Raw genomic sequence first — 20,011 nt, forward strand, 5'->3', positions numbered from 1 at the left:
GAACACTCACAGCCCTTAACAGTAAACAACACACCTCATACACTTGTAATAGGTGACTCTATCATCAGGCACACTGACGTCACGTTCACCAGGCTGAACAAGGAGAGGGTCACAGTGTGCAGCCTGTCGGGCACTACGACCCGCCACATAACACAAGTACTCAAGTAACTCCAAGGCAAGTACAAATATGACTCACTCATTGTCCATGCTGGTGTGAATGACCTGACACATACCTCCCTGGACTACATGAAAAGAGACAGAAAGGAGCTCTCTGAGCATGTAGCCCAAGACAGTATGACCCTGACCTTGAGTAGCATCTTACCCTCACCAAGAATGATGCCACAATATCAAGGCAAGATGATCACTTTCAACAATTGACTGAAGTACTGGTGTCATTCAAAGGTGATCCAATGCCTGTCAGCTTGGGATGATATGCTGTACAAGCCACAATGCTTTGCTAGGGACAGTTTGCACCTGTCACCCCTGGGCTTTTGGATTTTGGCAAAGGCTCTTGCTGCACCCATAGTGCCTTTATTAGGCTAGGCTCATAAAGCAAACCCACATCCATACGTATCACAAAGGATGAGGAACTAAGAGTAATGCTACTCAACACCAGAAGTCTAAACCTCAAGATACACGCACTCAAAACTCTACTTAGCATTATGGACATCGATATCTGTGCAGTAACAGAAACCTGTTTCAGGTTTCCCAAGAGCACACCAGCACTACCAAGTTATACCTGTTACCATTCTTGTCGGCCCCAACACTTGGACCAAACAACAAAAGGAGGGGGAGTATCAATATTCATCAAAGATACCCACACCTCCACATTGGTGGCAAAGTACCACATAGGTGTTAAGCCATTAAGTACAGAAGACGTAATTGGGGACCTGGGGAACAAACTTGATAGCAATCTGTCATTTGACAACCACGTGGCCAAAGTGGATTGAAAAACATGTTATATAGCCCAGCTAATCATGAAGGGATTCACATGTACATCAGGGGAGGTCATCGTGCCTCTTTACTCATCCATAATCAGGCCTATAATTGAGTACAATGCCCCTTTTGGGATGTACCTAACCAGACACCTACAGCAACTGGAAAAACTCCAACAGTACCTCATTAAGAGGATCAAAGGACTCAAACAGATGCCATATGCTGCCTAGTTAAAGAAATTCCAGCTGGACTCAGTGGCATACTGCCTGTTCAGAGGCAGTCTGTGCCTGCCATATACAGCCATGTCCAACCCAGAAGTAATGGACATGCTGCACCTCAGGAAATCAAAATCCCATACAGCCACGCCAAGAGACCTGATTAGCACTGAAATAAATAGGACATGCTGGAGGGACAGATTCATAACCCAGAGGCTCCCTTCACTCTGTAATGAACTCACAGTACAGGTTAGGCAGAGTCCCTCATTGACTCTCTTCCATAGGAATCTGGATGAGTGGATGGAGATCATAGTTGTACCCCGGGTATCACTTCTATGTCACTGTTAGACAGAGGCACAGTATACTAACCTCAGAAAAGGGAATAGCAACATACATTTTAATTGGGTGGCAAAAGACAAACACATTCTGCTAGGATTATCAATGCCCTAGGGCAAATAGCCTAGTATGAACCTATGAACCTATGTGTACTGCTATACTACTTCTGCCATATGTTGCATGTGTGTGTGTGTTGTGGGGGATGCGCAGGTAATGGCCAGATATTTCTGCACAGGCAACACTTCGGAAACACTCTAGGTGTTCATCCCAACATACTCTATGTGTGTTGCCATCCAACACTGTGATGTGGACACACATTACTCAGCCTGGATATACATATCCCAACAACACCACAAGCACAGTACACTACCTTGCTATGTATGTATGTAATTACACAGTTATTCACTAGTTAGGACTGTGATGCTATCCATGCAGCCCACTGGGCCAGTGGAAGCCACAACACACACTGCTGGCCCCTTTGCAAAAGCTTACCACAGACATCCCACATAGTGCATGTAATGTGCACACACATATCTAACCCAGACCGTATGCACACCACTTATTTATCCTGTCCAGTGGACTACAGATACAGGCACATTGTATAACAATAGCAGGAGGCTACTGCAGCACAGAGCAGATTCACATGAAGGCAAGGCATCTGTGGTCAGCAGTGGTAAGATGCTTCACATTCACCAAATGCACAGATATTGGCAACATTGTTGCAGACAGTTTAGGTGCAGGTAACCCGCTCCCCATTTTCCTACACAAGTGGAATTAGTTATCACAGATGAATGTAACCTCCCTATCATCTCACATGTCCAGGTGAGGGCCACCCTCAACATTGCAGAACACACAGCATCACTGTTACAAACTGGTATCCCTGGATGTTTGATACGTTCACCCTTAGAGTACATAGCACCACATTACAGACTGATATTAAACCCTGGCCATACTACAGGATATGTACCTGAACAGTGCCATACATACACAGTGGTCCCACACCAATGAGGAGGAACCTCTACTGACCCTGGGAACTACTGCATCATATGCATAACTGGCCTTGTGTTCTAAGCTATGGAAGTCTTAAGTATGGAAGACATGTACAGCAATATTACATATGTATATATATCAGGACTATGTACACACAACCTATCTCATGGACATACCTATAGATAGTGAACTATGATACATTTGGAGGTTTCACAGTAAACACAGTATTAACCTGCTACTTTGCATTACCTGTGTTTGTGTCAGCTGTTGCTGTGTCACTGGTGCTACTTGCTGTTTGCTGCTGCTGCTGCTTTTGTTGCTGTGAAGATGCAGTTTTTTTTCACTGCCTTTATTGCTTTATTTCTTTCTTTCTTTCTTTTTCTCTCTCTCTCTCTCTCTTTCTCCGTCAGTTTGGTGCAATGAATGTATTGCATGTGTGGAGTGTTAGTACTGGATGCTTTTGTAGCTATCTGCATAGGTCCATGTGATGGCCTCTGCACCAATTGTAAGGCAGCATTTGCTAATTGCATGCAGCCAGTTGTGTACTGATTGCATGTCTCACTGTGATTTCAGGACAGTGCTATAAAAGGGTATGTGAGATAGGCGTTGCCCTTTCAGATTGTAAGGGCGTGGACCATGCTGCTATGCTGTCGACAGTGTTCTGTGAGTGTGAAGGTTAGTAAGTCTCTCATGATTCATGCTGTGTTGTAAACTCAGGTTGCTGCATTTCTCTCACCTGTTCCCTGTAGTGAGTGTGTATGCATACTGACACCTACAACTATATTTCATATGTATTAATATATATATATATATATATATATATATATATATATATATGTGTACATATACATACTTTCATATATGTACATTAGCTGACATTATTAAGTACAATCTAACAATTAGCAGGGCTGTTTCTGTTAACACTAAACTAGTATGGGAATCCAGTAATTAGGACAGTAAAAGTCTACCTGACATGCTTTGGGTAGTACACATCCTATATTGCCTTTATCTTCATTCCTACTATTACATGTTCTACTTATTTTAGCACTATATTCCTGTATGAGAGTCATGGCTTAGTGGTAGGTCATACAGACTAGTGTTACAATGGTCTTGTGGTAGGGCCTAATAGTATGCTTTTATTTTGCTTTCATATTGAGTACAGGGCCTATCAATCAAAGTGCTGAAGGCACCTTTAAGCAGTTAAAAGGGTTAGTAAGTCTCACAGGAGTCAGGCTGTGTTGCAGATTCTGGTTGCTGCATTTATCTTCACTGTTTCCTGTAGTGAGTGTGTATGAATACTGACACCTACCACTATATTTCATATGTATTAATATATATATATATGTGTACATATAATACTTTCATATATGTACATTACCTTACATTATTATGTACAAGCTAACAATTAGCAGGGCTGTTTCTGTTAACACTAAACTAGTATGGGAATCCAGTAATTTGGGCATTAAAAATCTACCTGACATGCTTTGGGTAGTACACATCCTATATTACCTTTATATTGATTCCTAGTATTACATGTTATATTTATTTTAGCACTATGTTCTTGTATGAGAGTCATGGCTTAGTGGTAGGTCATACAGACTAGCGTTACCAAGGTCCTGGGTTTGAGACTGGCAGTGGGAATTTATTTTTCTTTCGAAATGAGTACAGGACCTGTCAATCAAAGTGCTGAAGGCACCTTTACGCAGTTACAAGGGTTAGTAAGTCTCACAGGAGTCAGGCTATGTTGTAGATTCTGGTTGCTGCATTTATCTTCACTGTTTCCTGTAGTGAGTGTGTATGACTACTGACACCTACCACTATATTTCATATGTATTAATATATATATATATATATATATATATATATATATGTGTGTACATATAATACTTTCATATATGTACATTACCTTACATTATTATGTACAAGCTAACAATTAGCAGGGCTGTTTCTGTTAACACTAAACTAGTATGGGAATCCAGTAATTTGGGCATTAAAAATCTACCTGACATGCTTTGGGTAGTACACATCCTATATTACCTTTGTATTGATTCCTAGTATTACATGTTATATTTATTTTAGCACTATGTTCTTGTATGAGAGTCATGGCTTAGTTGTAGGTCATACAGACTAGTGTTACCATGGTCCTGGGTTCGAGACTGGCAGTGGGAATTTATTTTTCTTTCGAAATGAATACAGGACCTGTCAATCAAAAGTGCCAAAGGCACTTTTAAACACTTAAAACCAGGTCTGCGCTCGTTTGCGTGGAGCTCACGATCTTGACTAGCGGTGAGCTCCAGACACAAGCTTACACCTGCTATTTTCTTTGAAAGAAAAGAAAAAGGGGTGACAGGAAAGTGGTGAAAAAGGGGTCACAAAGAGGGTAAGACAGTAGGGAAACAAGCTTGGGATTTGCAGGAAGGATGTAGGTGAGGCCCATAGCTGCCCATGTCTTTCTCAGCAACAGCTGTGCATTTGTATGTAATTTGGTGTGACATTTGAAACCTTCCACCCCTGAGAGAGGTGTCAGGACAACATTAATACCTGTTGTACAGCCAATTGTAATTAACAGTTTCAATGTCCAGTGGACATGTGTGCAACATGGACAGCTATGTATGGGCGTAATTTTTGTGGTTACACAGTGCCCTTTTTTTTTTTCAGGTGAGAGTGGTATGTCAGGTGAAGGTAGTCGGTATAGCTGGGGAGGTAGGTTGGGTAGGTTAACAGACAAGACAGACAAGACGCATACAGGGGCGTGTATGACACATGTGGGGGTTACACAATTGACGGGGATGGAGGTTGGGATATCCAGGGCACATGAGCCCACAGATGGCAACAGTGGAACTGATATCCCCACCCATAGGCAGTTGCCACTGTTCCTTCACAGCCCAGGACGGGGCTGTGCTGGGGCTGTGCAGGCGAACAACGGGCATGCCCGTAGCTGTGCCACCCGGGCCTCAAGCTGGCGTAGGGGCCCAAGAACAGAGTCTTGAATCTCCCTTCGCAACACAGACCGGACACCTTGGAGGGTGAGTGGACGGGCTCCTCCGGCCACGCTTGCAGAGGGGGGACAGGCCCCATCCACTGCAGCGCTTCCACCCGAAGGTGGCACAGGGCCACCGGAGGAGGGTCCGGCCTGGGCACTAGTGCCAGGTGCAGTCGCCAGATGAGGTGGGAGAGGTGGGTCCACTGGGACCTGCCTTCCCAAGCGTTCTAGGTTTGTGAGTATGTTATGTTAGTTTGGGTTAGTAGCATATTATTCCATTCAAATTAGTTGTAACAGCATGCATTGGTATTCCCATTAAACAAACACCCAGATATTAACACCATTGAACAACAGGCATATCAATATCACATGCATTATTTGAACAGAAATACACAATCAAACAACATGCAGGGTTGATTAATGGCAACAGGCCATCAGGTTTGCAGGTATGAACAGGGCACATGCAACAACGGACATGCATATATTTTTGAAACAACAGGACAAATGTCCATGGTTAATGAAATGTTCACATACCAATATGTAGTGAGTTTTTTAATTTGCAATTATAGGGTGGGGTGGAGAAAGAAAATGATGACACATTCATAAATTATACATTAATATACATTTGTAATAGAAACACAATTAACTTGTGGGTGATAGTTTCCAAATGATTTTTAATTGACTGTCATGTTAGACCTGTTACAGATACATCACTATCCTAGTTATTTTGAATTTGATCAGATGCATCATCCTGCTACACTTTGATGACAGGGCAGGGGACAACTATGGATGTTTAGTATGTCAGACAATCATTCATTCTATCTGAAGATTGTTGACTGTCATCACCATATACAGATTTTGGCTTAAACATTCAAGATTCAAACACACTGACATCAGTTTGGGATGTTAATTTTTAATTCCCACATGCATTTAGTTCTGTAGAACCACACTGAGGCTTATATATTCAGGAGTTATTACTACTTTATTTATTGATACATGACCCTTTCTGTCACTCTCACACATCCTGCTATTTCACAGTTCAGGTTGGTACTTCTAGGCTTTGTTCACATATTAGACCTGTGGTGATTCAAACACTTTCCAGCAGCCTCACTTCTGTCATGATTCAGCATTTCAACAGGGGATATATCTCACATGTGATTAGCTCAGCTTCTGAAGCTGTACTCTTGAGACTACTGCAGGTTATACTACATTTAATTAATGGTGGGACATCTGTATTACAGAACTATTTATTTCTATAAATTATATTTCCAGTTTTACTTGCATACTGATGAACTTGTTGCAGCCATACCTGCAGACTTTCACTTGCTTGCTCATTCTATTACTTTTAATGAAGACACTGCAGTGTTCTGCTACGTGCTACACTATAATATTTATTTACAAGTACTAGGTGGGGTTACTAACCTGCATGGTGGCGCAGCCGCACCAACCTGCGGTCATGTGCCCTGCGATTCGCAGAGCACACACCTGCAGCTGTAATACAAAACAAGTAATATTGGAATACACATCTCCATGGTATCAGATAGTTGAATTCCTTACATACATAAGTAAAATGTAACTTACTCAGTAGTGGGGCATTGGGCATATCCCAGGCCTCCTGGATCCATTAGGTCAACTGGTCTTCTTTACGTCGCTTCAGGTCCGCATGGTGGTGACGGACCTGCTCACCAGTACGTGGAATCCCAGTAGCACTAGTGAGATCATGAACCAACTAGTCCCATGCCTCCGCCCTGTATGCTCCCCATGAGACCTGGCCCTGCATGAGTTGAGCCTCATGATGGTGAACTAGGAGCCAGACCATGTATCTGGACTCCTCAACGCCCCACCGCTGTGCTCGAAAGCAACGTCCCTCCCCTACTCCACTCATTCTGCCTGCAGGTCTATTCTACAATCGTTTATGCTGTGTATTCCCACCTATGGGGCTTATATATGCCGATTTTCCCGCACATTTCTATGATTGGCCATTTTGGAATTGTATCTACTTCACAGAAACTGCTTTATCATGCTCCATTTTGGATTATATCCTATATATATGCTATTTCTGTATTTCTAAGTACTGCTGTCATGGCTTAGTGGTTTAGTACCTTGACTCTAGTGTATGGTATCCTGGGTTCGAATCTGACCACTGATTTTTAATTTTCATGACTGTCTAGAAATTAGTTCAGGACCTGTCAATCAAACATGGCAAAAGCACTTTTAAGCACTTAAAACCAGGTCTGCGCTCGTTTGCGTGGAGCTCACACATGCGCACCGACGGTTAGCTTGTGGGCGAGGCGCGCATCTCCGCGCAAACGGTGTGCGCTGGGTTAAACCTTAATTGGTTGGTAACACACATGTTAAGCTAAGCACAGCTAGTTGCACACAGTTTGAGCCTGTTAAACCAGTGCTTAGCTACGGGCAAGCAATTTGCAGCCTTTGAAACACTACTCAGCTACGGGCACTCTGTCTCACAGCAGCTTAGCTATCAGTACATTTCTAAATGTTTTTATTATTGTATTACTTGAAAATATATGCTCCATTTCATTCCATTTTACAAAATGAAATACTTTTACATTTGTACAATACTGTCAGGGGCCTTTTTAGTGCTTATTTACAAAAAAAAAGGTTGTTGTGTGGGCTCGAACCTTGCCTGCCTGCTCTTAAGCCGACAACTCTACCGCTATGCTATTACTTCTTGGCTTACTTTGCATATTTAGTTCTTATATCCTTTTCCACTGATTGCTAACTGCAGTTGCTAGTAGCACACCACACACGGCACACAGTAGCAAACATTTACGGGTTTAAAAAATAAAACAGTTTTTATTTTCATTTTATAACATCTGTTCACTTTTTACATTGCTGGTCTGTGGGGGCATGTGTTGTGTAGTGTGTTTATTCACATTTCCATGGCCTCTCTCGTGGCTGTTTACTTTCTGCCATTCTAGACTTCCGGGGGCGTGTCCGCTTACAGGGCTTAGCCTACGGACACGCCCCCTACTGTCTTACATGGACCGTGTAAGAGTTACGGTGTGATTCAGCATGCCTCATGCACCTCATGCATATGCATGACATGCTGACATCACACTGTTTAACTGCAGCCTCTGTGTAAGAGTTATAACTCTTACATGGAGGCTTCCTGAATTTGGCCCCATTTCTTTTAAGTATGTTTTCTAATACTGTGATATCTGTCTCTTTCTTCTTTCTCTTTCTTTTATTATTTATATTGCATTTACTGCTGCATTAACCACTACATGTACCATTAAATATACTTCAGCTTCCTGGAATACCCTTACATGGCTTGTTTTCTTATACTGGTGAGTACATACTCATAAGCTGCCTACTAGAACTATAGTTGTTATCCCAGGTAGCGCATCCATTATTTGCCTCTGCGTTGTCTCAGATTCACTTAATGACCACTTAAACTGTCAAACTTTCTGGGAGGTATACTGTTATGAATAATGACAATATAGAATATTTATAAAACCATATTTATTAATGTAGCAACCTAATAATTTATTGTCACTTTAAAAAGCAAGTTAGGCTATTTGCAAGCTGTCATTAAGTGATCTCAATCACAATCAAATGTGAGAAGCCTACAGCTACCTTAAAAAAGAACAGTTTGACAGTTTCCAAGCTGTCTATAAGTGACTGCAATCATGACTGCTTAATCTCAGCTTGTAAACCACAAACTGCTTTTTTAAAGTAGCAACAAACTTCTATCTTTACAAAAAAGAACTGCTTGACAAACACAAAATGTCTTTAAGCAATTATGATTGTGATCATTAAGTCTCTTAAAGTATTCTCCCTACTTCTATTAAAATAGTTTAACTTGATTTTTTCTTCTAATTAGCAAAACTACCCTAAAACAATCTAGAGATAGCAGGATTTGTAACCATTGCCAGCAGTCGCACCAGGGCAACCACATACAAAAGCACTGTGCAATTCACAACTGTTACCTAAATCCTGGGAATGCCTATATACACTACCGCATAATTGGGTGATTCCAACTATATAGTAGTTAAGCAAATGAAGGGGTGTCGCACAAGTAACACTGGAACAGGTACCAAACACCAGTGACTCCAAATCCAAACAAAATAAGTACCACAGATGAAGGAAAGTAGTCGGCTCAGTGATAAAATTCCAAAGCAGGTTTAATAATCAATTCATGTTTGAATTGATTATTAAACCAGCTTTGGGATTCTATCATTGAGCCAACTACTTTCCTTCATCTGTGGTACTTATTTTGTTTGGATTTTGAGCAAGGTATATTTATCAACCAAAGGGATGGAGTGGTGGGGAGAGGGAATGTGAAAATTAGTCACAGGATTATGCTTCTACTGAAGACAATGTGACAACTGAATTGCTGAACAGGAGTGTTGTACTTTCTCCTCTGCTGTACAACTATATAGTTGGTATATATAAATTATGGGGATGTAGGTGGGGCTTCTTCCCATATATGGGTTGCCCCCTGTAAAAAAAGGTTGAAATTATATTAGCTGAAAGTGATTTTCAGCAATTTACACTCATGCATATGTTCAACAAAAAATAATCCTTTGACAGATAGCCAGGAATCCATGGACGTATACCTTAGCTTTGCAGGCAGTGACTGAGTGGGGGATTTAGGTTTAGGAAGTAGAAGGGAGTTTTAGGGTTAGGGAGTTTAGGGTTAGGTAATGATCAGAAACTTTAGAGTTAGAGAGAGAGAGAGAGACAGAGAGAGAGAGAGAGAGAGAGAGAGAGGAATTTTAGGTTTAGGAAGCAATCAGGGACTTTATGGTTAGGGAGGAGAAGAGTTTTAGGTTTAAGGAGCGACCAGGAATTTTAGGTTTAAGGAGTGATCCCAGACTTTAGGTTTAGGGGGAAAAGCTGAGTCTTAGGTTTATAGAAAAATCTGGGAATTTGCAGTCATGGTTAGGGAGCTGGTGGAGTTTTAGGATGAGTTAGGGAGTGAAGACTTAGGATAGGGAGCAGGAGAGAGTTATAGGGTTAGCCTTAAGGCTCTGGTTGGGCTATGCAGTTCAGTAGGGTAGGGTAGGGTGGTGGTGAAGCTAGATAATTAAGTAGGATTGGGCTAGTGGGAGTAAGGACAGTCGCTGTTTAGGGCACATGCTAAGAACCAAGTGGGTATTGAGCTACTGGCATAGGAACACTTGTAGTAGTCCCCAAATGATTCCCCCAAACATATTTCGCAGTTCTCAAACTCGTATTTCATGGAGTACTATTTGTACAAGAAGATAACTATTTGGACAGTACATGTGCAGACTGACTATACCACAAAACTGATATTTCCTAGCACCCATTAAAGCAGATGGTGACCTCAGCATTACAAGGCTGAACATCATAATAGGCACAAAACCATTATGTAGTGCATAGAATTGTGTTTACATACAATGCAAATGTCAGATGGCAACCATATTCCATCTTGCCTCACACAGAGTGGTGTTTCTGAGCTCCAGCCAATAGCAACTACAGTGGCAACAGATTGTTTACCTTACCTACTATGCTAATGCCTCAGTAGAAATACAAGCTGTTTATTAAAACTGACCTGATAATAATATCATTTTTGTCTATCAAAACTTAACCATTATTAGTTACATTTAAAAAACAGCCCCTGCTGCCTCATTCTATTGCCTTCCAGGAGGACAAAAGCAATAATACTTGCAGAATCTTATACATAGATGTTTATGGCTTCAGTTAATATTACATCATACAATTAATCTCAACCAGCATACAAAGAGACAGCAGTAGATATGTCAACTGTTAAACCAAATGGTTAAGTGTGATATCTCAAAAATATAGAAAGACTCCTTAAGACAGAATGGTTTCTGCTTTAAAACCATGTATTTTAAGTCATTCATCTCATGGTTTTCTGGCCTGCAATGTCATACTTTTGATAAGCAAGTCACCATTTTCTATCATCGTCAAGATATTCTATCATGTTTGTTGTCACAGTTCTTTTGGTCTTGTCCAAATATATTTTATTACATTTACAAGAATAGTTCAAACTAGACAAGAGCGGGGAACTAGATATAATGGATTCAGTGGACTACTCGGGTAAGATGTTTAACATGTTAATAAATGAAGTAACGTATACATTGTGTTCTAGAAATGAAACTAATGTGGCATACAAAAAATAGATATTTTTTAGAGGGGTTGGTAATGAATGGACACAGTAATGCACTGTTGTGCAACTACTTACAAGTCAAATTTCCCTGACTTCCTAATATTTTTTGGTTTCCCAAAGATACACTCTAATGTCAAGAGTCTGCCCCAGGACCAATAGTCTCAGTGGGTGGGTCCAAAAAGGAATCACTGACAAAATATATTGATTTTAAATTTAAAAAGTTTTATTCTAGTGGTGCTCACATTTTAAAGGACTCGTAGCATTTACTGCACAAGGTCAGAAATGTTCAGTTAGATGACAATTTTTTGTCATAATCGATATGAACATTTTATTTACTGTAGTGCCACATTCTGTTGATCTTAAATTATTTGGGCCATGTTTAACTTAATTTTTTTCACTGACTGAAATATTACTATTGGTTGACTTCATGAATATTATTTTAAAGAACAATTATCTTTATTTTGAAGTTGAATATTATAGATTAATGGGGTCACTATGGGGGCAGCTTGTGTTGTGTTGTACAGGTATAAGAAAAAGACTACGTTTTTTTAAGTGAGATGTTTAGGTATTGTAAAACCTACCTTTGATTTTTGGATGATGCTTTTATTATCTGAGCAGGTAGTGAACAAGAATTTATGAAGTTTCTTATTCATTTGGAAAGTAGAACATATTTTTTACATTTCAAATACTGTATGACACTATCAACATCTTAGATGTAGAGCTGATAGATGGGTTGATTTCAAGTATAATTATAAAACCAGCATATAGTAATTAATTTCAATATTACACCAGCTGTCACCCCATGCACCAGAAAAAAAGGTATTGTAAAAAGTCAATTTGTTAGTATCTCTAATATCACCTCTGATGTTGAAGTATATCAGGCTGAGGATATTAAGTTAATTGAGATGTATCTAGAGAGAGAGGCTATCCACAAAAGTTAATTAAAAAGAAAAAATATGGAATATTGAATATGAGACAGACAAATTACAAACCACTTATTAAATATGCTTGGGATAACGGTTGTTTAAATAAAGGTGAATCAACAATAAATGAAGCAACACATACCCAAAACAAATTTTTAATAGACTTCACTACTGATAATGCAAGAATAGCTGACATAATTCAAACATTTTGTTGGGTGTTGTAAGGGGCAAAACTGCCAAAAGATGTAGGTGGGGCACCTAATTCTGTGTACAGAAGGAGGCACAATTTTAAGAACTTGCTTGGGGGAGTTACTCTGAGAAAACACATGGATGTGGTAGATGTGTACATTGCAATCTCATTGATTTGAGGAAATAGGTACTAACATGCCTATTATATTAAAATGGATAAAAACAGCCAGATATAATTGTAACACAGCTTTTGTTAGTAGCTTTTTCTTGAACTTTTGCTTTCAGTGATGAATACTTGCTAATGAAATCAACTGATGATATAATTTCAAATTTTGCACTCATGCTCTTGACAAAATATATGCTGGGGGAGCATCATTTGGAAATTATCCTTCTTGTGCTTCTGACATATTTCTGTTTGTTGTTTTATTTGAATTTCATGATCTGACTGGTTGGGGGGGGGTATGGTTGTCATCCTTTCATATCTAGCTTCATTTCTTGAGGCTTGAATATTTATTTTATTAAAACTTTGGCTTATTTATATTTTGTCTTTGGAAAATATGCATCTTGCTTAACATTTGTGCTTGTTAAAATTGTATAGGGTATTATGCATATTTGATAAATAAGTGTTTTCTAGACTTCTGATGTAACATTTTAAATGATATAAATTAAAAATAATTTATGTTCTTACCATAACATTCCATGTGTGTTGTCTGGCTTGTCCTTTATTTTCACTTGTGGGTCGGATCCGATGTGTCGGATCCATCTTGGCCAATTTTCCAGCTCGAGGCCTTCAGCAAAACTCATGGACTATACTTTTACTCATAATTCCTCCCCACCGATTACCTCAGATCTTGTTTGCCCGCCTAAGGTGAGTAACATGATAAATAGTTATACGTGTATTAAGGAATATATGCATAAGTATGTCCTACTTCTCCTGAAAAAGAGAAGATTGAAAGGGTATTCTTTGAGGCTATATCTACATCTATACACACACACACACACACACACACACACACACACACACACACACACACACACACACACACACACACACACACACACACACACACACACACACACATATATATATATATATATATATATATATATATATATATATATATATATATATATTAATACATTACCTTTTGCCAGAAGTGCACCAGGAGTCCAAGCAGGGGGAAGGAGGGAGGGCTATGAGAATAAAGGACGAGATGGACAACATGGAACATTATGGTAAGAACATAACTTCTTTACCTGATGTTGTCAATCTCTTCTTTATTCTCACTTGTGGGACCACATCCCTAGCACCAGTACTCGTGTGGCTCAAGGGAGTATATTCGTCAGGACCATAGAACCAAAGGCTGCTTTACTCCTGAAGGCCAAATCTACTTTGTAATGAGTGATGAAAGTATGAGGATTCATCCAAATAGCTGCTGCACATATATTGTCCAAAGGTAGTCTAGTTTGAAGGGCTGCAGAGGTGGAAACACCTCTAGTAGAATGGGTGTTAATACTATTTGGAAGAGTCTTGTTACTGGAATTGTAAATGTAGGATATACAAGATGTCAGCCAATTGGATAATGTGATCTTGGACACTGGGTAGCCTTTCTTTATCTCTGAGAATGAAACAAAAGGTTGGTCTGACTTCCTGGATTCTCCAGCCCTGTGTAAGTAAAAATGTAGTTGCCTATGAACATCGAGTAGGTATAAAGAATATTCTCCTTTATTTTGAAAACTGGGAAAGAAAACCGGTAGGTCAATTGAGTGGTTTAGGGTGTTCACTGAAACCACCTTGGGTAGAAAGGATGGATTGGTGCATAATGACACCCTATCTTTGTGGAAGGTTAGATATGGAGGTTTTATGGACAAGGCTTGTAGTTCTGATACCCTTCTAGCAGAAGTGATTGCTACTAAGAAAAGAGTTTTCCATGAAAGATACTTCATATTGCGAGAAATAGGAAATTCACTCCAGGGATCACTTCTGTGGCTCTGCTCGACAGGGGCACAGGAAAATAAATTTTTCTGGGTGGCGAAAGCCAGGGTACCTTTTTGGCTATGCTTATATAGGCCCTAGGGCTAATAGCCTAGTACCTATCTATGAACCTACCTATGAACCTGTGAGGCAGAAGGTTCAAAAGGAGGATGTTTGATTTTTGTTAAAATGAAGTTTAGATCCCAGGTAGGAACTGAGTGTTTTAGAGGAGGCCTTAACATGATAGTGACTTTCAAAAAGGCTTTATAAAGTCTATGAGCCATAATTGGACGGTCATTTTCTCCTATATGAAAATTTGAGATTGCTGCCAATTGTACTTTTACTGAGGCTGCTGCTGGTCCATTATAGGTTCATAGATTCATAGGTGTGTACTAGGCTAATGGTCCTGGACCCAAAACAGTTGCCCAGGCACCATGCCACCCAATGTTAGTTCACAGTGCCCCTATCCAGTAAAGCAACTGGAATGATCCCTGGAGTTAACTTTCTGTTACCCATCCACTCGTCAAGATTTCTCTTGAACAGGACCAGTGAGGTGCTCTGCTTGACATGAATGGGAAGCTTATTCCATGGGCAGTCTTTGTGAGATGAACCTGTCCCTCCAGCAGGTTCTGTTAATTGTGGTAATAAGGTTGTGATCTCTGGAACATGTGGAGTGGGGGGATTGGGATTTCTTTAGGTGTAGCATTTCAAGTAGGGTTGGGTCAGACATGGCTTTGTAAGTCAAGCAGATATCACCTCTAAGTATATGATAAGAGACAGAGAACAGCTGAAGTTTCTTGAGTCTGTCCATATAGGACATGTGTTTAAGGCCCAGGATCCTTTTTGTGAGGTACTTTTGTGGCCTCTCCAGCTGTTGTAGGTGTCTGGTCAGGTACATGCCAAACAGGGTGTTATATTCAATGATTGGTCTAATGAGGGATGAGTAGAGAGGAATGATGACCTCTTTCTTCCTGGATGCAAAACCATTGGTTATAGATGTGCCATGTAGAAGGACTTTCTGACCACAGTGGCAATGTGGTGGTCAAAGGTGAGGTGGCTGTCAACTTGGGTGCTCAGATCTCTTATGGCCCCATCAGTGTTCAGTGGGCTACCATCAATGTGGTAATTCATGGGAACTGAGTTTTTTCCAAAGGGGATGATAACACATTTTTTGGCATTAAGCTTCAGGCCATGGTTCCAACACCAGTCATTGGTCTCAGAGAGGCCCTTCTGTAGGATGTCTGCATCACTTGAGGAGTTCATAATGACTCCTAGCTTGCAGTCATCAGCAAACTTGGTCAGCCAGAGTCCTTCTGTGTTGGCCTGGACTTCCGAGAAGTAGATGCCAAACAGGAGTGGGCCCAAGACTGAACCCTGTGGGACTCCATTTGTAACTGGTCGACAGTCTGACTTGGAATCCGCAAGTATCACTCTGTGGGTCCTGTCTGTTAGCTAATTTGCAACCCACCTAGTGATGTAAGGATTGATGCCTAGTTTGGTGAGATTATCAATGATACCCGAATGGGGAATGGTATCAAAGCCACTGGCCAGGTCAAGGTAGGCTGTATGCACTGTCTTACCCTCATCCACAGCCTTGGTGACTGCCTCGAAGAAGTCAACCAGTTCAGCCAGTAGGATCTTCCCTTGACACAGCCAAACTGTGTGGGGTCAAGAGTTTGGAGATTGCCTACATCTTTGTTAAACAGGTCCATGATGATGCACTCCATAACTTTGCATACCAGACTTGTCAGGCTAATGGGGTGATAGTTTCCAGGGTCTGTAGTTGCTCCCCCTTTAAGGAGTGGGATGACTATAGCAGTGCACCATTCATTAGGGACATGGCCTGAGGTAAGGCTGTGATTGAACAGAGCACACAGATGTGGTGCCAGTTCATTTTGTAGCTCATGTAGGAAGCAGCCAGGGATATGATCAGGTCCCACAGACACTGTATTCTTGGCTTTGGACAATGCAGCTTTCATCTGTGCCACAGAAATGGGTACCAGGCTTTCTTCTGGTATTGTGATAGGGCACTTGGTGGGGAGGGGTAAAGTTGGCACTGAATCTGTCGGCCAGTATGTTGGCTCAGTATAGGAGGTGCTATTGTGCAAAGGATTTGATAAGGGATCTCAGCTTTTTGTTGAGACTGATAAGGGAGGTTTTCCAGTCTTGTGAGTTCATTTTTTTCTGCAACAGTTTCTTCCTTCTGTTGTAGAGTTTATTGATGGCTGGGGACCACCAGATTGGCTTCTTTTTTTTGGAGGAGAGCATCTTAGTTCTATTTGGTATGGCAAGGTCCATGCATTTGTGTACATAGTTGTACAGTGCATTAGTGTATGATTCAGCAGTCATGCAAATATTTTCCATTGGCATGGGAGCTGAGAAGTTAGCCACCTCTGTTTTTAGGAGCCTAAAGTCGGCTTTAGAGAAGTTTTTCAGGGAGGTCACCTTAGTGGGAGGTGAAGGTGAGATGGAGATTTCCATGGTGATCAGTTTGTGGTCAGATTTAACCAGGGAGGAATTTTTATTTATTTATTTAGTTATTTTACATTTGTTGACCAGGAAAGTCCAATTGTATGCATGTCCATTTTCAGTGGAGGCCTGGGGAGAAAAGCTCCACAGTTACATTTTAAGGAAAATATAAGGTTTATACAGAAGCATTCAAATTTACATAATACCAGACTTAACACTGACTAGTAACATAGCATTGAAGCTTAAGATTTAACATATTTACATTGACTGAAATAAATTGACTATAGGTGTGGAGCAATGTTCTCCCATGTTGGTGATAACCAGGTCATGGATGTTGCTTCCTCTAGTGGGTGTCAGAATGAGCTGGTCCAGGCCATTGAAATGATAAATTCCAGAAAGCATTGGGCCTGTACATTGGTATTTGAATAGTTTTCCCAGTTGATGGAAGGGTAGTTGAAGTCACCCAGTATGAGTGTATTGGGTTTGATCTTGATAGAGTCCAGGGTGCTTAAGAACTTGGAGTGAGAGTCTAGGGACATGTTTGGGGTTCTGTAGCAGGCCATGGCTTGTATCTCTGTCTTACCCAGTGTTAGTTGTATCTGACGTATCTCAGATGCATTATGCTGGGCTACCAGTCTAGAGGTGTGCGTATCCTTTAAGAATATGTAGACACCACTGCCTTTGGAGCTTCTGGACGTATTCTGGGGCTAAAAGGTATGGAATGAGTTATAGCCTGGGAGCACAGGGGTGCTTTCTGCTGCTTTATACCAGGTCTCTGTTACAGCACAGATGTCGACATTCTGCATTTTGAGGAGAGCTTCGAGCGAGTGCATCTTGAGATTTAGACTTCTAGCATTGAGCAGCATGACCGTCAGATTGCATTTGTTTGTAGCTGTTATGGTGGAATTTTAGTCTTTGAAACACTGCCTAAAAAAGGCACTATAGGGTTGGCAAGAGCCTTAGCCAGTACCTGTAATCCAAGGGGTGACAGATGCAGACCATCTCTGGCAAAGCATCAAGGTCTGTCGATCATGTCATCCCAGGCAGACAGATTCTGGATCCCCTTAGAATGACACCAGAAACTTAGCCAATTGTTGAAGTCAATCATTTTCTGCTCATACTGTGGTATCATTCTGGGTGATGGTAGAATACTCCTCAGGGCTAGGGTCATACCTGCCTGGGCCACATAATCCGAGAGTTCCATCACATCTCTTTTCATGTAGTCCAGGGAGGTATGGCTCAGGTCATTCACATCCACATGTACAATGACTGAGTCATATTAGTACTTGTTGTAGAGTGACCTGAGTGCATGTGTTATGTGATGGATCCTGGCACCTCATAGACAACTGCCTGTCACCTTCTCCTTGTTCAACCTAGTGAGTGGGACATCAGTGTGCCTCTCAATTGAATCTCCTATGCTTATTACATTGGGTAAAGTGTTTTGCCTTAAGGCCTTGGGTTGAGGGGCACACTGTGGTGGTGAGCTATATGTGCTGGGGTAGGTGTTGTGTTGTGGTGGTCGAGTGCATTTCTGTCTCAGGGGTCTCTGTTGTTTGGGTACACTTTTATTGAGACCCTCTGGAAAGGTGGCTGTATGGTTTGTGTTTCTATGTGTGGGCTGTGCTAGTTAGTGTACTGGAGGGCTGTGTGTTCTATGTAGTGAGTTGCAGGTGTTGATCTTCTCCTCTTGACCAGATAGTCTGGTCTTGGTTGGGGCATGCACTGCTTCCAGTTTGGTGATATAAGTGCATCTCTCACAGGTATGAGTGTTGGGAGGTAATCAGAGAGGGTTGTCTATGTACATTAGACAATTGCCACATTGTCTCAGAGTGCCCAAGTGCACCAGGGTATCAGGAAAAAGCACAAGAAATTGCCCTACAATCATACCAGGAGGGGTGGTCATAACTAATAAGTACTGGTGCTGTTACTGCGTAGGAACAGCTATGCTGATAGCACCTAAGTGTGCTACAATAAATGCTACAAAAGCCTGTTAAAGTGCTAGCCGATTACACTAACTGAAGTGCAAGAAGTAAAAGAACAAGCACGTTCTAAGGGGAAAATTGAAGAGCAGATTTTCTGGCACTGGTAATAGTTTACCTCAGCTGAGCGCAGCTGTGCAGTGTACAAACACGGGCTTTTAAACCAGAAAGTTGAAAGGGATAGAAAAAATGCCCAAACAGCCAATAAACTACAATTTCTGGACCAGAAACCACCCCTCTTGTGGTAGATAGGCTACCTAGTGCTTACCACTCCCACTGATAAGCTAGAAGGCTTCTCTCCAAAACAGAAAGGTCTGGGGGGCTCAGAAACATACAAAACAGTCCTGGATACAGCAGATCCATATCTGGACTAGACTAGTTACAGGAAGGGTGGGAAACAAGGTTAGAATTTTTTTTTTTTTTGCAGAAATCTAGTTAGAACAGTAGCAAAAACACTTTAAATGCAGTACAAGCTAGCACACTTGACTGTGCAGCAATATTAAGGCAAATACAGTTTGAATAAATGCAGAAAATTTTAAAATGACAAAAACAAGTGCAGAGAGCAGTAAATTATGAAAAAAAAAACCAAAATGGAGGCACTTAGAGTATCTTTTTCTTCTTTATTAAAATATCTGCCAAAATTTGAAGAATGATATGAACTGGTGCTGTAAAGGGATCTATGTTCTTGTTATTGGCCCATATTGAAAAATGTTTCCACTTTCTTTTATAAAGTTTTTGAATAGACAGTTTATGAGACAATAAAATGATATGTTTTACTGGCAAGGATAGGGACGGAAACCTGGCAATTAAGAGAACTGAAGTAGCCATGCTGTTAATCTCAAATTATTTATGTTGGGATGAACCATGCCTTATGGATGTGTCAGAAGGTCAGGAA

This window comes from Protopterus annectens, chromosome 6.part0 (genome assembly GCF_019279795.1).
Source record: "Protopterus annectens isolate FY-2018-M chromosome 6.part0, PAN1.0, whole genome shotgun sequence".
Taxonomy (NCBI): Eukaryota; Metazoa; Chordata; order Ceratodontiformes; family Protopteridae; genus Protopterus; species Protopterus annectens.